The 26,194-nt window shown below is 44.3% G+C and overlaps 1 pseudogene; it reads left to right on the top strand.

The window, feature by feature from the left end:
* The window catches only part of LOC134575205 (gastrula zinc finger protein XlCGF26.1-like), a 100,237-nt pseudogene that overhangs the window by 67,494 nt on the left and 6,549 nt on the right, over positions 1–26,194 (top strand).

Raw genomic sequence — 26,194 nt, 5'->3', positions numbered from 1 at the left:
TTATCGCTGTTTTCAAGATGTAGAAAAAGGTCGCTGGTATGGCGATTGGTACTGCATGAGATACAGAATCCGTGGGAGTACGTTCATCTTGATCACTGCGATTCTACAATTCCAAGTCACGTGCGGGTAGGACCATCTGGATAAGTCGGCTAGGATAGTATTCAGCAGGGGCATGAAGTTGTGTCGTAGTAGGTCCCTCGGATTCGTGGTTACCCACACGCCCAGATATTTCATCTTGCCGTGGCACCAGTGGAACGCGAATTGCGATTCTAGAGATAGGAATTCCTCCGTGGGTAGAGTGACATTCAGAACCTCGCATTTAGAGATGTTAAGTTTAAATCCGGATAGTCGTCCAAATTTTTCGAATTCCGAGAGGAGGCATGGCAATGTGGTCCTGGGGTTGCGAACAAAGAAGAGGAGGTCATCTGCATAGGCTGCAACTTTATGATGTTCCCCTTGGCTTTCGAATCCCTGAATGTCTGGATTCTGCCGAATTGCTTGTAGCAATGGTTCTAAGGTTATTGCGAACAGCAACGGCGAGAGGGGGCAGCCCTGTCGTGTTCCGTTGCTGATCGCAAAGTCGGAAGTCGTGGCCCCGTTAACCCTCACGTTAGCACGTGATCTAGTATACAGAGTGGTTATCCACCTGAGGAGTCTCTGACCGCATCCCATGTGCCCCAATGCTGTTGGCATATATGCCCAGTTGACTCGGTCAAATGCCTTCTCCGCATCGGTGGAAAGCAATAATAACCTGGTCCCTGTTTTCCTCGCATGGTGTTGAATGGAGAAGAGCCGCAAGGTACTGTCCCTGGCCTCTCGACCTGGGATAAATCCCGTCTGGTCTTCGTGGATTAGGTCGGGGAGGAGTTGGTTAAGCCTGGTCGCGAGGACTTTCGTGAACAACTTGGTATCAACATTCAGTAGTGAAATTGGCCTGTAGCTTCTGCATTGCAGCGAGTCCTTCCCCGGTTTAAGTAGATCCGTAATGGTGGCAGCTAGAGATTCCGGTCCCAGGGTTCCACCCTCGCCCACAGCGTTGAGTGCTTTAGTCAGCCACGGTAGTAAAGTTTCTGAGAATTTTTTATAGTAGCCCGTGGTAAAGCCATCTGGGCCCGGTGCCTTGCCAGTTTTTGTTACTTTAAGGGCCGCTGCTAGGTCCTCTACACTGATAGGGGTGTCCAAGAGTGATCTATCCGACAGGTGATTGTGTCGGACAAGTATGTCTGTGTCATCGTGTGGACACCCGTGGTTCTAGCATCTCCCGCCCGTATATGAATGTTATAGAGTTTCTCATAGAAACTTCTAAACTCCTCCGCGATCTTCTGTGGGAAGGGGGTCACTTCCCCCGAGGCCAGGCAAATTTGACGTATTTGCCTGCGGGGCGTAGGACCCCTCAGTAGCCTCGCCAGGTATTTGCCTCCCTTGTTAGCGTGTGTGGAGTAAAAGCCTCTCGTACGTTGAATGGCACGGAGATGTCGCTTCGTGAAGAGGTCCCTGAGTTTTCTTCTTTGTTCCATTAGTTCCCCGTAAACTTCATTCAGTTGGGAACGTTTGTGTTGTTGTTCAAGGGTCCAGATCGAATGGTATAAAGTGGCCATCTCACTCATGAGCATCTTCCGTTTCTGTGAGGCAATGTGTATGAGTGTGCCTCGAATAAAACTTTTGTGGGCTTCCCAGATAGAGATTGGAGACGTTTCAGATGGAGAAGTAATGTTCCAGCGCCTGGGTAACTTGTTCTTTGGTGTCCGGATCCAGTAGCAGAGCTTCGTTAAGCCTCCAGGTCCAAACCGTGGGTCTCAATAGTGGGGACTTCAGTTCCATCTCGACCGAACCATGGTCCGACCACGTGGCCGGAGTGATCCCGGCTTTGAGTAGGTAGGAGAGGCCCTCCTGTGTTATGAAGAGGTAATCGATGCGAGAGTAGCGATTATGGAGGGCAGAGTAATAAGTGAAGTCCTTTACCGCGGGATTAAGTGTTCTCCAGCAGTCCACCAGTCTCAAGGATTCGATCATCTGCCGGGTAGATCTGATGCTATGCTGCGGAAGGCAACTATGGCCCGTGGACGAATCAAGAGTGGGGCGTTGAAGTCACCCCCTACCAATAGTACCCCTTCCGTGAAATCTTCCAGTTGGTGTAGAGCGTTTCGGAGGAAGGGAGCTTGCCGCCGGTTGGGCACGTAAATAGATGCTATGGTATATAATCTGTCCGCGATGGTGCCTTTGAGGAATAAATATCTTCCTTGTGAGTCCTGCACATGGTCTAGTTCTCTGAATTCCAGGTCAGCTGCTAGTAGTATGGCCACTCCAGCTTTATGGGCCGTCGGATGATTGCAGAAATAGTTGTTGGGGTAATGTCGGTTGTGTAGTGTGGGAGATTTCCCTTCCTGGAAATGCGTCTCCTGTAGCAGAGCTACGGCAACATGTTTTTTCTTGAGTTCCCTTAGCAAGTGTGTCCTGCGTTCAGGAATGTTAAGACCTCTGCAATTTTGCGTGATGATCTTCAGGGGTGTCTTCTGGTATGCCATGTCGTGTTCGTATGTGGTATAAAGCTCCGAATTCAGGCGGAGTCTGGAGTGCGCTCTGCGCTCCTGTGGTTTCGGGAGGGGGTCCCGTATCTACGGTACCTAATGGTACCGGGCGGGGAGAGCGGTACGGTGAGGGGGGAGAAGAAGGAGAAAAAGAGAGAGAGGGGGATGAGAGAAGAGGGTGAATGGCAGTGAGTCTGACTCGGAGAACCGGGGTCCGGTATCCCTAAAAGTGTGATTAGCTAAACGGCCCTGAGGCCAAAGTTTATACAGTCCCTTTTACCTGGGGTCCGTTTGTCATCTGTTTGTACCGTCGGTACCGTCAAGTGTGTATTTGTTCAGCCTCATTACCCCTTCCGTCCCTCGTAGGTGGGCTAACGTGAGGTCGTGGGTATGTATGTCGCGGTGGGGCGGGCAGTGGTGTGGTGAATAGGGATAACACCGGGTAATAAGGTGGCCATGGGATAATTCGTCTCGTGCCGGTCCCGTTTCGTGAGTAGGCCTATGTGCGCTAGTGATGGCTGTCGATGAGGTCAGGGTTGGCTAGTTAAATAAAAATAATAAGAAAAAGGCTGCGCTTACAATAAAAACAGACTCAATTTAAAGTCCAAAGGGAGGAGAAGTCCAACTGGTGTATCCTTACAGGAGGTCTTTGTTGGTGATGTCCTCTACCAATGTAGTGGTTCCTCTCATATGAAAGACAGAAGGGAAGAGACGGACAACCAATAGTGTAGTATGCACAATACTGATGTGAACGAAAATAATAGTAATAATATAGAACTCACATTTACCAGAGCTAATGTCCTAGCTCTGGAATAAAGCGCATACAGCGGTTTGATCCCCGCTTGTGGGATTTAAATGGGTTCCTCTCTGTGTTCTTGGTGTCCAATTCTCAAAAAGATAAAAGAAACATCCGATAGTGCTCACTGTATAGCAAAGTGGATAAAATAATAAAAGAGTGTACTTACAAACCAAGAGCAGACCGACTGCTCTATGTAGACAGCTTTGGTGGATTGATCCCCACCTAGGATTTCTTTAAGTGCAGGAAACTTCCAGGTTTTTTTTTCCCAGGTGTTAATAAAACCAATAAGGATTAAAAAGCCAGGGTAAAATAATTTAGTTTCTATAAAAAAAAGATAATTTGGCACAAACAAATGTCCAAAAAATACTTTAATATATTATAAAAACACAAGAGTTAGATTTCCATAACGCGTTTCGTCAAAGACTTTTTCAAATGGAATAACAAGAATTACCTGGCTAATAAGTGTTATATAAGAGCATAACTAGTTTGAATTTGGCGCCAAAAAAAATAATTCAGGGTTGGCTAGTGTTGCAATTTTAGCGCTCTAAGGCAATAGATCTGTAACTGTTGGTCAATGATGCGGTGCAGTGTGTCGTAGGGAGGCCTGCCGCTGGATTCGTTAGTGGGGATCGCCATCACATGACGGAGCATGGGAATCAAGGTGTGTAAGCGTGTAAGGCTATCAGGTCTGGAGTCCTATTCAGGGGTCGATAGTCATAGTGTGCCGTTGGGAGGTGTCTGGCGATGGAACCCTGATCTTAAGAGACATGGCTGCCCCCTCATTCCCCCCCCCTCCTCCCTCCTCTCACCCACAGTGGTATGATATCCACGAGCCCCACCACAATAGACCAGTGTGATTGAGAGTTCACGTTAGTAACAGGTATAAAGAGTCCAGATAGTGGGGGTGAAGCCAGGTGTCTCTGGGGAGATACAGAGGGACCAAGGGTGCTGATGAACTCCCCTCGCGTTGATCCCCTGGTGCCGCCTCCCAAAGGGGGGTTGCCTCCCATCCCTTGTAGCGTTGAAGGCCCGGGGCGCGGGCAGTATGGAATATATAATATGGCAGTTCCACTGGTGTGCAGCCCTCCCCAGGTAGCAATGGGACCCGTTTTCCCCCCTCCAAAGTCCCCCTTAAGCTGTCCTAGAGTGCCTAGTGGTGCATAGGATGGTCAGTGCGTCCCTGCCAATCTGGTATGGCTGAAAGTTCACTTTAGGAATGAATATAAAAATTTCAAATAGAGGGGGTGAAGACAGATGCCTCTGGGGAAATCTAGAGGGACCGAGGGTGCTGATGGACTCTCCTCCTGCTGATTCCCTGGTGCCCCCACCCAAAGTGGTTTTTCGCCCACCCCTTGTGGTATTGAGGGCCGGGGTACGGATAGGAGGGAGTACAAGTTGGGACAGTTCCATAGGTGTGCAGCCCCCCCCCCCCAGGCAATTGTGGGACCCATGTTCCCCCCTCCCAAGTCCCCCTTATGCTGTCCCAAAGTACCTGTTGGTGCGTAGGGTGGTCAGAGCGTCCATCACAGGGGGTAGAGATATGCAGTGTACTCAGGCGGGCGACCAGCCGCGGGGATCAGGGGTCAACAGTTGATCCGCTTGGAGCCGGGGTGATGGCATCGGCACGGAGCTTAGGGTGGAGGTCGTTGTTGCGCGTGAATCTTAGTAATTATTCTTCTGGGGATGCCAGGTCATCGCGGCGCCCAGGGTGTCGTGGTGAAGGTGGGTCCAGAAGTTGTCGCCTGGGCCCTCTTTGCGGTCTCGGTGGTGGACCCAGGGTTCCCAGGATCCAGTTGGTGACTGTTGGTGAGGGGAGTCCCAGGTCCCCGATGAACCGTGGTACCTCCTCTGGCCATCTCAAGGTGAACCAGGTGTTGTGTCGCCGTGCCACTAGGGCAAAAGGGAATCCCCATTTATAGGATATGTTGTGTTCTCTCAGTAAGGCTGTCACAGGGCTGAGTGCGTGTCAGGTCATTGTATAGTGAGACCTGGGCCCCCCTGAAGGGCCATGTTGGGCGTTCACGTGTTTTGGCCATAATAGCGTTCTTCATTGGGAAGGAGTGCAAGTGGCATATGAGGTCCCGCGGCCCGTCTTCCAGCGCTCGGGGCCTCAGGGCCCTGTGTGCCCTTTCAAACTCAATTTGACGTGGCTGAGGGGATTGTAAGAGGCATTGAAAAAGCTCTTTGAGTACCTCTTCTGCGTTTTAGGTTCCTTCAGCTTCAGGGATTCCGCGCACGCGGATGTTGCATCTCCTGCCCCTATTATCCACATCTTCCAGGTGGCGGCGAATGGAAAGCAGCATTTCGCCCTGGCGTGACACCGCCGTGTCGTTAGACGCCACACGGGTGGCGAGGGCCTCAGTCGCGGTGATGCGGCCTGCCTGCGCCGTGATGTCTGCGTGGATCCCTGCCACCTCCGACCGCAGTGTCTCCTGGATGGAGGCTGTCAAGGTTTGGAGGTCGGATGTCGTGACCATGTTGGTGGTCAGGTCTTGTAGCTTGCGGTCAATCCTTTCCAGGGCCGTTTTCTCCGGCCCTGGCGTGAGTGGCGGTGCCATCTTAGGGTCGGCCGGGTCACCGCTCGATCCTGGCTGGGGTTGCAGGAACCCGTCCAGCGGGCCCTGCTGGGGGTTCTTTGGGGTCTGGGGTTGCTCCGGGCGTTTAGTGCGCCCCATGAAGCAGAGTGCAGAGCTTTGTGGAAGCTTATTTGGGGTGTTGCGGAGCGGAGCTCTCCGTTCAAGTGGCCATGTTGGTCAGAGCCGGAACCACGCCCCTTAATTTGCAGATATTTTATTCCTTAAAGACATATAAAGGCTATTTAATTAAAATGCAGTTATCTAAACTTAACTTAAAGGTAAATCAATATATGTATTTTTTATTTTTTACCCCAATGTAAACAGCTTTGTTAAACAGATTTAAGTACTAGTACTTATGTCAAGAAATATACAGAATCCGTTTACAACAGGCAGGTTTAGCATAAATGCAAAGTGGGGGATTTATTATTGCCCGAGAAACCTCTGAACATATATTCTGAATTTTTGAGAGCAGCAAGTAAGACAGCAGATTGCAATGGACACCATTACAATATTGCTTTGCCGATTGAGGTCAGAGCTTTAAAGAATAAATAAATAAATATTCTATAGCTCGCTAGACCACTGGCTTTTAATGAACATTTTGCACAACACTTATAAAATAGTTTGTTATACTGCACATTATAGCCGTGACATGATATACAGGGTAAAAATACTATTTCACTTTTTAATAGACTTACCCAGTATTTAAGGGAGGGGGGTTCTAACTATGTTTAATGAATTCATTACTAAAGAAAAAAAAAAGGTTTTTGTTTTTTTCCCCCTGCAAGTGAATTTTCAGCGCAAAGTCATTTTGTGTTCAGACTGTTCGGATTTTAAAAAAGCTGTTCTTTATCTCACATTATGAACGGCCTTGTAATTCCTATGCACACTAAAAGTTGGCTTTTAAATGTTATTGTTTTAACTTTAATATTTCATAGTTAATACAGAGGATAAAGTAATTTAAAGAAAATATATTGAAAGTATATTAATTGATAGGATTTAATTTATCTATTTTGGTCCACTGATCTCGAGTCTCAGTCTGGTGTTCAAACAGTTTTTCTTACGATACGTCGTGAGTTTATATCCACAACTGCATTTTGCTTTGTGGTAACAAATTGAAAGCCTGGCATTGTAATATGTGTATGGACATGCTTATAACAAAGCATGGTCCCTCTCTGCATGTAGTTGGTTATTAACAGGCACTTTGACCAACGCTTTTCTGTGGTCACTGGATCACAAAAGCATACCCTATCTCTCAGCCACGATGCAGAGTTTATGCTTGCAAGGATATCCAGACCTTATCCACCTGGTATCCGCATAAATACTCCTATCGTTTAGAGGGGTTAATTACATAATAACCATTGAAGGTAATATGTTGGTTGTTCTTCCTATAGAGGAAAGATAGACTTGCCCAAAAGCTTTTTCATGGCTAGGACAAGCTCTTATAGAGAGAGGTAATGTACTTCTGACTCCTGAAAAGGAATATTGGTGGTCCAATATGGGAAATACTGTAATGCATGTGTTTAGTAATCATAAGCATTTGCTTATTGCCACATTACTGATGTACTGTTCATTGAAATATTAATATCCAACGTACTTTTTGAATTACTATATATTGGAAGTTTGCCAACATCTCATGGTTATAAATATGTTTTTGTATGTGTTGATGCATGTACCAGGTTTACTTGGATATATCCTGTGCGAAGTGCAACCTCTGATACCACGTTTGCAAGTCTCACTTCCTTAGTATGCATTTGATAATCCCAGGACCATCCTTTGGATGGTGGTCCTGCAGTTACTGCAAAGGAAACCTAAAACTGGGCAATCACATTTGGGTTACTTTTGGAGTTTAATGCGTCAACCACCCTAAAGTGTGGTCTAGGAAAATGCTGAGGTTAAATGATTATTAACCAAGTTACTAGTTGCTTGCCCCACGCAGTGGTATCTATTTATTCCTATGGTACAGATGAGCATTCACAACATACCTGATGATACAAATGGTGAGACACCATATGAAATGTTACACATTTTCCACTGACAATCATATTTCTGCACCAGGGAGAGCTTAGAACCATTGGTTCTATTGGAGAAATTTAGGGATTTTTTTTTCCCAGCCCACCTCGCATTGCACCACCACCTATTTCCTACTGTTGGCCAGCTTGTCCTGGAGAGGGTGACTCTGAGAACTTTTACTACAGAGAACAATCAGAGCCAACAGAGAACAGTGAGTTTTGATATTTTACAACCTGCTAAATACTTCCAGGACGTTTACAGAACCACTGACTGATACAATGGATGCTGTTAAAGATGACAAGATAAAACAAACAGAGGACGACAGAAATGCCACCAGAACACAGCCACCAGAATCCTAGCCACGTAACAGACTGAATCATGATCTGACATCTGAACCTGCAAATGTGAAGAAGGATGAACAGACAGACGTGATACATTCACAGTTAACATGAAATGTATGAAAAATGAATCAACATCTGTAACGGATCGACGGGCACCCCGACTGGGTACATCTGTTGAAGGATGCTCCTAGCGCTTCCTGAGGACTGCAAGCACTGCAGCAGACGCCACAACCACCGAACCGGAGCAGCATACAAATGCTCTCAAGCATATGAATGCTGTAAACAGCTGAACAGGAAAAGCATACAATCAGCTTACACTCCTGGCAATCAGCATACAATCCAATTCCCCCAATAATGAGACGACACTTAGTTTTGAGGTCAAGCAGAACTAACTGTACTGGCACATACAGCCTCTTTTATTCCCAATCCACAAACATAGTACTGCCCACAGGGTTTTACAGAACAACCAATCAATACGTACAATACACACAGACACTCCTACACAAAATCCTCCCCTCTGCCTGTGATATGATTACTGAACACAATGGGAAATATAATTATCACAGACAGAGAAATACAGTTTTATAAAACATATCACAGGGACCCAGTGGTGTATCCTGGTTTTGTGCTACCCTAGGCAGGACAAAACTCAGGCGCCCCCCCTTCCCCCCGCGCCACCCACAGCCAACCTTTCCCCCCGCCCCGCATTCTAAATACACACACACTCGCTAACAGAAACACACACACACTAACAGACACAAACACTAACAGACACACACACACTGACACACACACACACTAACAGACACAAACACTGACACACACACACACACACACTAACAGACACAGACACACACTCACCCACCCACATTAACACATTTTTTTAAATTTATTTTTAACACATTTGTTTTAATTTTTTTTTTATTTTTTTTAACACTTTTTTTTTATTTATTTTTTTAACACGTTTTTTTTTTTAAATTTATTTGTAACACTTTTTTTTAAAATTTATTTTTAACACATTTTTTTTTTTTTTTAATTTAACACCCCCCCCCCCAGCCTCCTTACCTTTGGGAATGCTGGGGAGGGGGGGTGTCTCTTCCTCCCTGGTGGTCCAGTGGCTGCTGGGCGATCGGGCGGTACTGCCTGGCGGGCGGGCGGGCGGCCGGCGAGGGAGCACTTCCCCTGAGCTGTCTGCTCAGCTCCCTCGCGCGCCTCAGAGTGAGGCTGGGAGCCGGAATATGACGTCATATTCCGGCTCCGCCTCCCAGCCTCACTCTGCGGCTGGCGAGGGAGCTGAGCAGACAGCTCAGGGGAAGTGCTCCCTCGCCGGCCGCCCGCCCGGCAGTACCGCCCGATCGCCCAGCAGCAGCCCAGCAGGTCTGTTAGCCGCAAGGCTAACAAGACATTTGCCTTGGGCATTTGGGGGCGGCTTTTTTGCCGCCCCCTGGAAAATGCCGCCCAAGGCAAATGCCTTGTTTGCCTCGCGGCTAATACGCCCCTGCAGGGACCCCAAAACATGCAATAACCCCATATAAAGTATATCCTCAGAACAGGGGGATCTGGGTGAACCACATATCCAAAATTCACCCATATCCGTTCAGTAGTTTGGAAGATACAGTTTAATGCAGATTCCGCAGAACATATACAGATTATATAAAAAATAATTACTGTATAATGTGTCCCCTGTTGTATAGTTTAAAACTACTGCACAATGTCTTTGTGCACCAAATACCGGCGAGATGGCACCGTGTAGAAAAGTCACAACAATGTCTGTGAGTTAAAATGGCCGCCATCCATTGTTCTCACCATGTGCTTCATCCATTGTTCTCACCATGTGCCTCTGATACATGAAATGGTGGCCACCCAGTAACTCCACAGTATGTCCTCAGATGGTTCTTAAAGGGCCAGTAGCAGCATAATACAATACAACATGCCCATATCCTGTATTTAAAGGGTCAAATCTCACAGGGGCCATAGTCAGCAGGCAGGAGGCGGGCAAACAGGCTTCTCCAATGCCCAGTGGCGAGGTTGGTTCCGCCACAACATCATTATAAGAAATACTCTGGAGAAAACAGACTGAACCTGAATTATCTTGTACAGTAAGAAATAAATGCAAAGATGGAAGCAAAAGGATGTGAGAAAATTGGTTATGGTGTCTCCTTCTTACAATCTGCAGCATTATCATAACATCAACACTAGCTGTCGTTTTAAAACTGCATTGGGATTATGTTAACAAGCAGGAAGCACCTGAACTGAATTGGACTGCACACTATACAAGTTCTTTGATCGTGAGGACTACCTCCAAGAACCATCTCAAAAGGCGAGACACAGCTCACAGTGAAATGATTCCTACACTGGTATTTCACAAGGAACCTATTGAGATCATTCCAAAAACCGATTATACATGGGAAAGATGTGATTGGACTATTACAAATCCTAATAATGGACTCAACGATGATGGCAAAGCATGCTGAAATCAGAAAAAGACGAGACAGATGCTTGTGAAAGACTTTGGATGCACCTATGAAGGTGATGTAAGAAAAGACTAAGCCATATAGTTTATCATTGAATGACTACCGCAAACAGCCTTCTTATGCTGAAAAGAAGTGCTATGCTAATTCTGGACATTGCTATTATCCAGACAGAAGATGACCGGAAAAGAAATAAAGGCTGATAACTGTCAACACCCAGCTATTTCTCAAGATGAAACATGCTACTGAGAAAATCTGATTGACTATCAAAGCGCCTCACAGTACAAGACACAGGTTAACTACAACTCAGAAAAAGTGGTTAATAGGAAGGAGCAGAAGAAAAGGAATCTAGATTTCCTGAAAAACCATCCTGGAACAATATTCTGTAACAATGAACTTTACAATGACATTTGGTGGCATATGAATTTGAATTCGGAAGAAACACCGCAATTAATAAATAATAACCATACCGGCCTACTAAGAGCAGATGCCCTGCCAAGAGAATGGAATATAAAAGGCCAGCAAAATCTTTCAGAAACCTGACATCACGGGACACTTGTACTAAAGAACGATTTGCAGCTTTTCCTAAACTCTACATATTATGTACATACCTGCAAAGCAAGGAACTCCTGTAAGCATAAACACAGAGACATTGATACAACAAGGAATCTGTAACGGTTCTGTTGCAGATGTGATCTACCGATGTACTCCTTGCTCATTTGGTATAACTATACCAATCAAAACGTTAAATGGCTCCATAGAATCAAACGACAAAGGATTCTTGCTATATTCTGGACTTCCAGGAATGTGGTGCATGGACAGAAAAAATAAAATTACTAAAGCAATCATGGTATTTTTTTCCCCTGTATCAGAAATGTGTCAGTGACAATGCGTAATATAATACAGATACTATAATTAATGGTATAAAATAAACACATAATGTGTTAATTACAAAGGTGGATAGACTTTGTGAATATCTGAAACGTAATTAAAGATTATTGCTAAAATGCCATATGCAGCTGCAGTCTGGCCTACAAACAAATATATTAGACATAAAGTATAAGAGTATAACAGCTAAATTACCCAAATGAATAATTGAACCATGATCGTTAAAGATCATATGATTACAATAACAACTGCAATAATGAATGTTTTAACCTTAAAATAAAATGTGAACGGTTTTTATTAAATCAGAAACTACTCGATATTCGTTTAAGTTTGCAGAGTGGTATAATTAATATAATCTAATTAATATAAGTGAAGTACTTCAACAGTTAAAATGTAACTGAAAGACAGGCAGAAACTTTACTTCACCTATCATAAAGTTTATTTACAATGATCAACATATTCAGTCTGCCATAGCTAAGGCCAGTCAATGGAAAGTAAGAGTATTATGGATTAACCCGTCCAGGTGATATACATGATGATTTTGGAAATTGATCATTTAGGTCACCTATTGCAAACTGGTGAAAAGATGTCAAAGATATAAATTCAACATCCATACCACTCTATGTATATATATTAAAATACACGTAATCAAATATTTTATCGGTTTTTCAAATACCAAGAAAATTTTATTTGGTTTGTGATGGTTAAAGGTACATAAAGCCACCTATACAAAGGTAGAGTTAAAATATAAATACCCGGTACACACCCTGGCACCTACATCCATTTGTGGTGGTCATGCCCAGTAATCGCCCCCTACTGGGAACAAATTAGAAGGGAGATCAACAACATCACAGGCTCCGACATTCCCCTGGCACCCTTACCGATGCTCTTGCATCACACCCGTAGCCCACTAAAAGCATACAAAAAATCCCTGGAATTGCCCCTCCTCAACGCCTCCAAATCCCTCATCCCTAGGATGTGGAAACAGCCAACTGCGCCCACCCTGAGGCAGTGGGTAGCGACTGTAGAAGACATACACACAATGGAGTCCCTGACAGATGACCTACACGGGAGACCGGAGCAGTGTGCATTGACCTGGTATCCATGGACCACGTACGTGGCTGACAGAACGGTGGCCCTCACACCAACTTAGTTGAAACCTGCAGTACACCACAACACCCACCCTGCCTTTCAAGGACATAGACACCCACCACCAATCCCTGTCTGACAACCGACAGTCCTCCCCACGACCTAGACTGATAACGAGACGACTTAACTCCCACCTGACCTACTCACCCATATTGCAGAGACCTGGAACTGTCCAGGACTGACAACCTGAATCAACCGGTAGCACAGCACAGGCTTTGAGAAACAGAACCACTAGGTCCCCGGCACGTAGCCGGATCCCGATGCTCCCGTGACTTGCCCTACATAGCGCATGCACAGCAGGCAGAATGACACTGCGTAAAACTGAAGCTCTCCCCAGACATTGGGTTACTCAGATGACCTCCCATAAGCCTACCTTGACACGTTTCTCAGAAGTCTGCTGAGGGGAAGGTACACTTTAAGACGACAGATCCTTATAGGGACGCCGGGAAACTAGATAACCTGGCCCAAACGTTAACTGGACACCCCAAACAGCTCAGACCACCGGAGGGATAGCCCCTGACGGATAACCACCGCACAGACCTGGGACACTACCCGGACTTCGTTAGAGGGCTGAGAAAATGCGGGCACACACCTCACAAGCTTGGGGACCCAACGGGAAGGCTCTTGCCGCCGGGTCGGGGCTATGTCAGGGGTTCAGCCTTGTACGGGTTGTGCTACCTGCTCATGCAAAATGAATTTTCCGTGACTGACGAAACTCACACTACCTTTTGTACGACAGAAAATAATTTAGAAAAAAAAAAAATATATATATATATAAAATGTATAACAATAATAATAGTTTATAATACAAATACATGTAGACTGTTTAGCGGGCCGATGACTGTCTTTCTGCTAAGCAACGATGCATGACACCACTCTGGAATATACCAGACAGTTACAGTTGTTGTTCTGATCCTCCCACTTTGTTCACCAATTATACCACCTGCGTGTGGATGAAAGCAAACGTTATACCCCTATTGTTATTACCCACCTTTGACATGGAAATGTAACTAAATAAAGATTGTCAAAAAAATATATATATAAATACCTTCAATATTGTATCTGAGTGCTTTCTTAACTCACTTTTCGAAATAATAAAAAAATTCAAATCATCTTAAGCTACACCCAACAGCCACTGAAAAATATACTTAAACAATTAAGATTCTCATTGTTAAGCATCCAATCTCACGAACGTAACTTTCCACAATGGCTGCCAGATCTTGGTAAAAAATGATTTTTTTTTTTTTTTTTAATTCTTTATTTTTGTAGTGCTTAGAGTAACAGACATGCTTATATCGCCACGACAGCAGATACAAGTTAATGGTATAACAAAGAATTAACATTTTCATGGCGAACATTGACAGCACAATTTTTTTTTTTTAAAAGGAATCAGACTAGATATAATCGTCTTAAACAGTAGTTTCAATCAGGCTTATAGTTACGTGAGGGTAGGCTAAGCATTTTAGGTAAAGTCAAACTTATAAGGTTTAACAGCTTTAAACAAAGATTCATAGCAGAGGCATTTTAAGTTAGGCTAATAGTACCCGTTAATGTTTGCAGTGTTAGGAACAAGCTAAATAACAGCTGTATACCAGTGGGCTGTGGGACCCCTGGGTATACATGCGATTCAAAGTTAGACATTTCGTATCTTGAAATAACGTTGTGGTTGGAACATGCGTGATTGCGAGCTGGTGTAAGTATGTGATTGTCATGGATACGTGTGAGATATGTTAAGTGTTAAGTGTGCTTCTGTGACATTGTGTGGGAGAAAGGTATAACATATACATTTTTGTTGTGCGAAGGTTTGGCAGACATGCATAACTTTTCATGGTATCAAATACAGGCTTTTCACAAGTTATTATTCGGCTTGTGTGATAGTTAAGGGCTGGACGTTATGCTATGGGTATTTACCTGAGGAGGCTTCTTAGTATCTTTAACATTGCTAATAACTTGCCCATAATATGCCTATAATAATAACTAATATAACTTGCCTATAATAATAATAAAGAACACTATTCTCTCCAGATTAACTGCTTTGTCAAGTTTCAGTGTTCATAGCACCCTCAGGAACGGTTGTCATCAGATTTAGAGTCCAGTCGTGGCTTGAGTTATGCTTCAGGGTCCGGGTACTCAGCTGGATCATGTGCTCTGAACAGTCTAGCATTTGTCACCCGTGTGAAGCAGTGTGGTAGGCACTTCATCCTATGCCCAGCGCTGGTAGGATCCGCAGGATGTCGCTGTTCTTTTTGTCGTAGTGGTCGCCGGGCTCGGTGTCTCCACTTCGGGGGTTAGTTCCAGGCCGTCGCATTACGTTGAGCAGTGTCCCCTTCCCTTGTATCACAGTGTTGGTTATGGGGTGGCGCACGTTACTGCGTTGGAAGCCGAGATTCAGGTAGTGTATTTTAGTATTGGGCACCGTTGTTGGATTGGAGGTCTTGGCTCTGTTGGCTTGTGGGTGAGAGAGTGTGTCCGATAGGCCTGGCGCTGGGTCCCGTCTCGATGCCCTTCGGTATCTACTGTGTCTGACAGCCATCTTGGATGCGAGGGGTGCCTGTACATAGTGCCTGCGTCGCGTTGTTGGTCGCAACCATGAGGCCACCATCTGCTCAGCTTGGCGGTGAGTTGCTCCCCGGTTTCGCAGTGCTGCCCTGAGACCAGCGCAGGTCCGGTCCAGTATTGTCAAGGGGGATGTGTGCGTCCCTGAGCGGGTATTCCGCCTGCACAGCTCAGGCTGGTCGGCCATTTTGGCTGTACCTCTGTGGTCTTATGTCCCGCCATTTCTGGTAGTTGGTGTGGACTTGTTCCATGCTGGTCCGTATGTGCTTTGGAGACCGGGATGTCCCCCACCGGTCCTGGGGGGGGGGTCTGCTGCGGTGTAGTAGCTTGTGGGGTCTTCCGCTGAGGGGAGCGGCCGCCTCCCCCCTGTTTCAGCCCCAGTAGGCCGCATGAGGAACTCCGTGTTCCCGTCATTGACAGGCACCGGGGTGGTGTCTGTAGGCTCAGTGGGGCACACCCAACGTGGGTAGTGCACCCTCCGTTACTTTTGGGCTTAGGATTCGTCGCTGTCACCCCGGTTTCAGCCCGCCGGATCGGAGCTCATGGCAGACGCCTCTCCACGGCTCAGCGGTCAAGCTCCGCCCCGGTAAAAAATGTTTTTAAGACTATTTTTGGGTGTTTCTGGTATTTTAAGCCACTAATAGCTGTAGTTATTATATTTACTAATTATAACTTAGGGAATAAGTTGTCTTCTCCATAACAGGACAAAGAAAGATGAATAATGTAATAATTTCCAATAAGCAACTATTCTAAATATATTGATAGATTTTGAATAAAGGAGTATTTTTAACATTTAAAGAGAATGTAATTTTACATATCATTGTGAACAAAGGCGGTAAATACTTTGCTGCTTCAAATTATCCTTATATAGCTAAATCAAGGGTGTTTGTCTTTAATACAAAACACTAGAAAGATTAACTATGTTACTATTTCATCTATCATTATTATACAAAGTATAGCAAATGTAAAGATTTTTCCACAGATTTTACCTGTTAACATTTTTAGCACAACAGCACCTGATGTCGTTATGTCATTGAGATGTAGAAATGTTACAAAGATACCATTACCGCAAAAAAAGGCGTTCTTGAGAATCCACTTCGATTGCTGTATCAACATAACATTTACTATAATGGGATCCATGTCACTTAAGACAATGTCTTGGAAATGCTGTCAATTAATTTATTCCGTAAAAGAATATCGGAGAGTATCCAATCTATACACATCATAAACGGTGTAAAACTGTTCCATGGAAAAAACAAAATTAAAAAAAAGACAAAAGACAAATACCAACGCCATCACCACAGTGATAACAGATGATGCTGATTCAATATCTGCAACCAATTCTAGCCAAATATTTGGAAAGCTGGACTCTACAACCTATACTCTACAACAAATACCCGGGTATTCTACAAACACAACCTCCAGCAATGTATCTAAGGAATGTAAACTTCTACAGGCCTTTAAAGACTTTGGATTACAAATACAATTACTACTTTTAACTTTGGATTACAATTTGTATCCGGATCCATCCAAGAATATCTTACTCTGGAACTTGGTGTTCTGTTCAATTCTTTCCCAGACAAAGGCTTTGCTCATTTTAATCAACCACCTTTACATTGAAAGATCACACTACAGATATTTTACTGTTACAACAATGATCAAAGATGCTGGGAACACTGTAGCGGAGTAGAGGTATTATCCAAGGTATCTCTGCTGGTAGACAGGAAAGGTAATCCAAGACAGGTACAAGACAGGTAGCGTAGTTACAATCCCTTCCCTCCAAGAACTAGACGACACATAGCTTGGAGGTCAACTGAGGTTTTATTCACAAACTTACAGTATTTATGCGATTTCCCATGCAAGGGGCTTCCCTACAGACAATTCAGGGGTTAGGCAATAGGGGACTACGTGGGAAACTGAATAAGAGGGACATTTCTCCCATAATACACTGCTGCACGAGAGGGACACTCCCACCAGCATATACCGTTAAGTGGATTATCCCCTCGTGCAGCAGAAACAATATTTTACATTAAAATGCATAAGTTGAATATTGTTCGTCAGATTTAGACGAACGGGCGTTCGGTAGATAGCTGGGGTCGGAGCGCACATTTCGTGGAAGTGCCGCTCCGATCCCAGCTTAAATCGCCGAACGCCGCATGAAACTTATTTTCTAAGTTCCCCTCAAACTACCGAAGGATTCCATAGAAACCTATTACCGAAGGACCGGGGCTCCCGAATGGCTTGGAAGTCCAGCGGTATTCGTGCCGCCGAGTAGCCGATTTTAGTTCCAGGCGCTCGACGACCAAATACCGCTAGGCTAACAAAGGATCCAAGATGGCCGACCGCCGCGTGGTCGGTAGCCGAACGACGGCCACCCTGAATCCTCTTAATTTACCGTTTGCAACAATGTTGCAATCTTTAACAAGAGCCACACGACCTCCTGAGGGTGGTCTCCATTCGGCAGTTTGTTCGTTTCATGAACAGAGATGAAAATCACTGTTCGTGGAACTATTACCTGAATGCCGACGGATTTTTATGCCGCCAGCATACGAACGCTATAGACCTGCAATACATTACACCCGCGTACACTTGGTTCTTAAAGTGGTACATACATATTAAAGAAAATACAGTTTTAAAAGAGCTGCTGCTGCTGCCACAAACACAAAAAACGAAAGACTGTAGGAGAACTTTTGGTTTACTAATTTAAGGAAGAAATGCTCTACAATGCCCACAGTTTAATGGAGAGGGTGTTATGGGCAAATGCAAATATTACACGTTTTAGAATGAAATGTTGTATTTCTTAAACTGTGTACTTTGTCTTTAAGAGATATTGCAAACAGACAAGGTGTTAGAAATGGAACATATTGTTTTTCATAGATGTTTCTTTAAGCAATAACCTCAGTGCATATTAGGTTTACGACATTTTGTCCCAGACGAATTACAATAACAATAATGCATATACAAGCTTCAAGGCTATCCTATGACTCTTTCAGTTCACAATATACTGTGGTAACCCCAAGTTAATAGAACTTCCCCAAATCCGGGAATCTCCCACGACTGTGCACTTACGTCTTAGTATAAACAACAGATAAGCTATTCAGACTTTGGGAAGCCATCTTGTCTCAAGTTGGTGGAAGGCACTTGCCTTTGTTTATGGCCTTGTATCTTTGCCAAATAAAGGGAGGTCCTAAATTGATTTAAAGTAGACAAGTTACTTTTTCATATATAAACTATGGTGACCCTAAAATGGAGACACCTAAGGTTTAAATAGGTGTACTTTTAAATGTTAAGGGACAGAGGGGAGACTTGGAGACAGACGCTGGTCCATCTTAAAATGACAGAGAGGCTGACATGATGACATGTTCAGAAGGGTATGTTAACCTACTAATGATATTTGCAAGCATTTAATTTCATCGTTTAAACTCTGCTATAATGGATTTTATATGTCTATATTTATATTTTTTATAAAATAAATATCTAAAAGACAAAACTATTGCTTCCAAGACAATCCTTATTTTATATTGTATTCTCAATTATTTATATATGTTAAATAGAGGATCTCTTACACTAACTATATTAAATTATCTGTATGGTTAGCCCTACTAAGTTCTATGCTTCAAGACATTATAGTGGTAAATAAGGGAACCAGCTGAGGTTACAGTAGTCAGGTAGACCCTGTGTGAATGTAGAAATAAAACATATAGGATTGTGGGTCATTAGCGGTGATGGATTGCCTTACTGAGATTTGTGGAATTTTTTTCTGTTGGTGTTAAAGTTTGGTCACGGTATAAATGTGGGGATTGTGATGATTATAAGACATGATTATAAACAGGTAGCCCTAGCACAGCATTTCTCAGCCCTGTGCACTATACAGGACTTTATGATGGAGAAGGCCGGCATCGCACACACAGACAGGGGTAGCAGTGACAGAGGTGGGTGGTAGAAGCACATACTAGCAGGATTAAGGTGATTCCCCTTCCAGGAAAAAGATAATAAAACAACATTATAAATAACTCCAAGGTAGCAAAGTGACGTTCTGTGTAACCAGTGAAGTATAGGCTTATAGGAGAGAGATTTTGATACATGTTTCTTTATGTGCAGGATTACATTGTTGTGAAGAGATCTGATGATCCTACAATACAGAGAAGCAGTCCCGGTGTGTTTAGAGGATCCTGCCAGACCCAGAGCCCCAACACGGTGTGTCCACCTCACTCACTGATACATGAGGGAAACAATGAGCAGAAGATCTTGGAACTGACCAGTCAGATCATTCACCTGCTGACTGGAGAGGTGAGGCTGCTGGGAATGGGACATCATAGAGTAAAACCAAGGGTGTGTCTGGATGGTGACTGGATAAAGATGTTGGGATCTTACTGTCTGTTATTTCTTGTAGGTTTGGAAGCATTTAAAAGGGAAAAAGCAAACTTACAAGGAAGTGATGATGGAGAGTCACCACCCCCTCATCTCCTTGGGTGAGACGATGTTTAATCAGCAATGTGTTTGGTTATAGAGCAGATATCATTCACTTATATCATCAAACACCTGGTACACAGTGTGAGATCTGTAGCTATTACAGTTATTATTTTGTAAGCTGAAAGGACAAAATGATTTGGTTTATTATCTTTTATATGGATCACAGAGATGATGTTCTACAAGTCGCATGTGGTGGCCACTGAATGTTTGCAATTCCTCCGCTCCAGTTAGGCTGTTCTCTGAAGACACTGGGAATTCTGATGGATTTAGCTACTAGTTCAGTCATGTGGTATTCTTCCTGGACAGTGCTGCCCGTTTCAGGAAAGTTGAGGCCTACTGGACTAGAAGCCATCCTGGTTTATCCAGCCTCGGCAAGTTCTTCTGTGTGTTAGGTAGAAATACACTTCGCAGATCAATGAAGACTTGCTTTATGTCACACATAGAAGTATAACTATACCAGTATTTTTAGCAAAGAGTTAATGCATTTATTAAACAAATCTTTAAAAAGTAAAAACAATCATGTTCATGTAAGACACAATAGAGATGCACAGCAGCTTACAAGATAAAGTGGTGAGTACTATGGTACATGTACCCGCTACTCACAACCCCACGCTTAATCAATGAGGAATCTCCCATCAAAGTGTTGGCGTCTCTGCGGTCTGCCTTCTCATGTGCAGTCAGGTTGCGCTCCCAGCTCTACCAGCTCTCGCACGGTACTGTTCGTCTTTCCCGGCTGCCACAGCTGTTTAAGCTCCGCCCACCTGGGTACGTATTGCGTAGGGCTTTTTCCATAATGTCATTATATATACAGTCCATTCTGTTGCAACTCTAATAACCGTTATTAAACCGCTCATAAATAGCTGGTAAATTTCATCCAGTATTGTTTGTGCTAAAATAAGCACATTAAATATCCATCATACACATTGATCATAATCCTACACAGTAACTGGTAAATTATATGGATTTTTGTTTGTGCAAAATAAGCATATTAGTAGTCCATCATACAAATCAGTCATAAGTAACATTCATTACACAAGAGTTTCCATAATATAAAATTCATAAGGGAAAAAATGGAAATAGTAAGGTTAAATACAGCAGTATTATAGAACTTAATCATTAATCATCAACAACTTCTTTAGGCTGAGAATTCCATAACTAATGTTTTCCATCCCCCTTACTAGTTTTTTTTTTTTTTTTTTTTGTACGAAAGCACCTTAGTAGCTTATGCAATGGCAGACATGCATTGCTAGCTTGTGATCTATAATGGTTCCCAAGTCTTTTTCATTTAATGTTATCCCTAACTCATCACCATTTAATGTATAAGTTGCTTGGTGTATCCTTATTCCAAAATGCATGAATATAAAGGGTTTCTCCAACCCTTTTTTCCCTTTGAATAATGTACTATTGACATTATTCTTTAACCCCCTTTCCTACCCACATGCTAAACGACACTCAAAAGCACATTTTAAAATAAGTTTTACTTAACTTAGCCTGGGGCTGGATTAAGCTATTTGTGATTTAGGGAGCTCAACCCAAATACCCAGGATATTTATAGTATGGATAACTGTGCAGTAGTAACTTGAGGGCAAACTAAAGTTTTACACCAGGGGGGTCACTCATATCCTTAAATTACAGAGCAAATTGTCAGAAACAAAAGGTGGCTCACCCCTGTATTCAATGGCTGTGTGACAGAGCTAAATAAAACTGTAAAATAATGCCAGTGAGTAGCAGTATTTGTAGAGGGAGATACCACGACTAGGTATCTCCGCTATTCCTTCCTCGAAGCTGAAAGAAGCATTGTATTAATAAAGACCCTTTCCCCCCAGCAACTAGACGACACATAGTTCTGGGAGTCAACTGTTTTTTAATGGGCCAAACTCAGCCTTTTATGCACAGACCCCAGCAGGGGTCTCCATTGTATTAAACACAATCCCCTCCCGCGAATCTCTGGGGCTGAGAGATAATTGCGTTAAAGACATGTAAGCTAATTATCTCCCAGGAACAGAGAGCCCAACACAAAATATAAAAACACCCTGTCACAGCAAGGGTGCATACTTTATTATTACACTATGGAATATTATCCTGTGATGTCATTTGTGTAGTAAATGGCACAAATTACAGAGATGGTATTGCTGAGGTCAAAAGGGGAGTTACATCTTTTGAAGCTGGGACCCCCACAGATGTCAGATGACAAAAGGGGTAGTGTGAATGGCATAGCAATGTGAAAATGATTTTACTATAGGGATGTGAAGTAATCAAGGCTCTGTAAGGTGTGAGGTTCTACACTTGGAAAAAGTCTGAATGTCTCTTCATCCATTTGGCATGTACATTGTAAGTGATGAGTAAATCTCTTTGATATGTAAATGCCATCAGCTTTGTTCCAGTATCATATCCAAAGGAATTACAAAAACATTCATATTTACCCCCAAAGAATAATAATAAAGCCTCATTTTTGTTATATTTGGAATGTGACAAGCGTCATCTTCTAACCAAGTCCAAACATGGGTGGCCTAAATTGACCCTAGGGAAAGGAATTGTGATGTCCATCCTATTGGATCGTGGGTGGGACGTGCAACATGTCTATGGAATGGGAAAATAATAACAAATTTGTAGATGCAATTATTATTTCTGTGGCAGGTACAAAAAAGAAGATAGAACCAAATGTTTCCATTTGGATTGATGTGGGTCTGGAACAAAGGAGGTGGTCCGTTATTATTTCTGTAGGTACGCCTTAAAGGACCACTCTAGGCACCCAAACCACTTCAGCTTAATTAGGTGGTCTGGGTGCCAGGTCCCTCTAGGATTAACCCTTTTTTTTTATAAACATAGCAGTTTCAGAGAAACTGCTATGTTTATACTGAGGGTTAATCCAGCCTCCAAAACCTCTAGTGGCTGTCTCATTGACAGCCGCTAGAGACGCTTGCGTGATTCTCACTGTGAAAATCACAGTGAGAGCACGCAAGCGTCCATAGGGAAACATTGTAAATGCTTTCCTATGCGACAGGCTGAATGCGCGCGCGGCTCCTGCCGAGCATGCGCATTCAGCCGATGACGTCGCAAGGAAGAAGGAGAGGAGGAGGAAAGCTCCCCACCCGGCGCTGGAAAAAGAGGTAAGTTTAACCCCTTCCTCTCTCCAGAGCCCGGCGGGAGGGGGTCCCTGAGGGTGGGGGCAGCCCCGCGGGAGGGGGTGTTCCATAACACCAGGTGACAAGGCAGAAAAGAAAGTTAAAATTTTTATTTTTTTTTTTAAAGTAGGGAAAAATGGCTGAAAGGACAACCAGAGAGGTGTAGAAAGGCAAAGCGCTCAAAACAAATAACACAACAGCAACAGGACACTGAATACGAACAAAGTATACAATGTCTGGGCCCACCCATGGTTTTCTCATAAGGCAGTCTTTATTGAAGGAGCCCAAAACAGACCGTGTCTCAGCACTCTTATGTGCCTTTGTCAAGTCTAAATAACAAGTGAGTAGTTCATATTTATATAATCACATCCAAATAAAACCAGTGAAAAAAATCACAACGTCAAGTGCAAATAACTGGTGATCCAATTACAAATACAATTAGTGGATTTAAAACACTTGTCTGCCATCCTAGTTAAACATAGCTATTGGATACTCAATTAATCACTTACTACTATTGTGTGGTTCCACATATTCAGGAATAAAGTTAAAGGACCACTCTAGGCACCCAGACCACTTCAGCTTAATGAAGTGGTCTGGGTGCCAGGTCCCAGGGCCGGACTGGCCCACCGGGATACCGGGAAATTTCCCGGTGGGCCGCGGCTCCTGGGGGCTGCTCTGGCAATATGTGCCACCGGGTGGCCGGTCCGGTGGCACACACTTTGAGGGGGCCGGCCGGCCGGCCGGCAGGCAGGCGGCCGCATTGCACGCTGCAGCCTCACCGGTCCGGCGGCACACCTAATGCTGAGGGCTGAGGGAGGAGCATGTCTCTCTACCATGCTCCCTCGCGGTTCCCACAATCCCCAGCAGCATCCGTGCTGGGGATTGTGGGAACCGCGAGGGAGCATGGTAGAGATATGCTCCTCCCTCCTCCTTCAGCCCTCAGCGTTAACAGTGCTGCCGGACCGGCGAGGCTGCAGCGTGCAATGCGGCCGGCCCCCTGACTCCTCTCAGGTGGGTGGGGGGGGGTGAATAGAGAGAGAGACAAAGGGGGGGGGGGGTGAAAAGAGAGACAAGGGGGGGGGGTGAAAAGAGAGACAAGGGGGGGGATGAAAAGAGAGACAGAGGGGGGGTTGAAAAGAGAGATAGAGGGGGGGGTGAAAAGAGAGACAGAGGGGGGGTGAAAAGAGAGACAGAGGGGGGGGGGGTGAAAAGAGAGACGGGGGGGGTGAAAAGAGAGAGCGAGACAGAGGTGGGGTGAATAGAGAGAGAGACAGAGGTAGGTGGAGAGAGAGAGAGGCAGAGGGGGTGAATAGAGAGAGAGTGACAGAGGGGGGGGAATAGAGAGAGAGAGACAGGGGGGGTGAATAGAGAGAGAGACAGGGGGGGGTGAATAGAGAGAGAGACAGAGGGGGTGAATAGAGAGAGAGACAGTGGGGGGGTGAATAGAGAGAGACAGTGGGGGGGTGAATAGAGAGAGACAGTGGGGGGGTGAATAGAGAGAGAGAGAGAGACAGGGGGGGTGAATAGAGAGAGAGACAGAGGGGGGGAGAGTGCCACAGGGAGAGGGGGGAGAGTGAGACACAAGGGGGGAGAGAGGGGCGAATAGAGAGAGACAGAGGGGGAGGGAGAGTGCCACAGGGAAAGGAGGGAGAAAGAGACAGAGGGGGGAGAGTGAGACACAAGGGGAGAAAGAGGCGTAAATAGAGAGAGACAGAGGGGGAGGGAGAGTGCCACAGGGAAACTCTAGCCCTGGAGCTACGGGCTAGAGTTCACTCTCACCACTGCGACCACCAGGGATTCCTGGTGGTCCAAGTGGTGAGAGTGAACTCTAGCCCCATACAAACACTGCCCACACACACCATACACATTCACACACTGCCCCCCCATACACACACACAGACCCCCATACACACATTCCCCTACACACACAGCCACCCATACACACATTGCCCCACGCACCCTACACACTGAACCTTTCACACACATTGCACCCCTCACACATTGCACCACTGCTCCTATACCCTACTACAGCCCCATATCCCAGCAGACCCCAGGTAAGTTGTCAAACTGTACTTAAACGGTTTGACTACTTACTCTGGGAGCGGGTCCCGGCACTCCTGGCACCATACCCACTACACAGAGCAGTAGTGGTTATTGTGCATGGATTATTTCTTTAAATAATCTATAGGTGCCCCTCCTGAGATCAGGCTCTGGATCTGCCACTGATTTATAGTATAATATATAATATATATTATATATATTATATATTTAATATATAATATATAATATATATATTATATTATATTATATATTTATAATATATAATATATATATTTATAATATATATATATTTATAATATAAATCAGTGGCGGATCCAGAGCCTGATCTCAGGAGGGGCACCTATAGATTATTTATTTAAAGAAATAATCCATGCACAATAACCACTACTGCTCTGTGTAGTGGGTATGGTGCCAGGAGTGCCGGGACCCGCTCCCAGAGTAAGTAGTCAAACCGTTTAAGTACAGTTTGACAACTTACCTGGGGTCTGCTGGGATATGGGGCTGTAGTAGGGTATAGGAGCAGTGGTGCAATGTGTGAGGGGTGCAATGTGTGTATATATATATATAATTATGCCTATTATATTTACACATATATTAATGTACATTTATATATGCATAATACACTAAGAAATTTCATTGATATGTACAATATGTAATAAGCAGATATTGGCCCAGTCTTGTTGCTAGGTGCATAATCCAGCACAATAACATATTTAAAGTGAAGAGTGCACCCACAGGACCTCAAAATAAACAAGATAACGTCATTTTTTACAGTTGTGCCCTACATACATTCACCATTTCAGTCCCATTACCAAGCTTTCCTTAATATGTCATGGTAGTTGGACTGAAACATTGGCTATATGCAAAGGCACGTCTGCTTAAAATAAATCTGCACTCTTTTTTTTTTAAGCCTATATGTGCTTTTTTTCACGTTGGAGTAATAATTTTAATTTTAAGTTATCTTTTCTAACTCTGTATCTGCACACTATGCTGGCGCGACGCATTATGGGGCTGGTAAATAATTTTTTTCCAGGGCTGCTTTTAATTCCCAGTCCGGCCCTGCCAGGTCCTTCTAGGGTTAACCCATTTTTTCATAAACATAGCAGTTTCAGAGAAACTGCTATGTTTGTGAATGGGTTAAGCCTTCCCCTATTTCTTCTAGTGCAGCGCAGAGGTAGTTTAATCGCTGGAGAAAAGCTTTATTTTATTACATTTAT

This window comes from Pelobates fuscus, chromosome 10, assembly GCF_036172605.1.
Source record: "Pelobates fuscus isolate aPelFus1 chromosome 10, aPelFus1.pri, whole genome shotgun sequence".
NCBI lineage: Eukaryota > Metazoa > Chordata > Amphibia > Anura > Pelobatidae > Pelobates > Pelobates fuscus.
The sequence above is the reverse complement of the archived record's forward strand: the minus strand, read 5'-3'. Positions and strand labels throughout refer to the sequence as shown.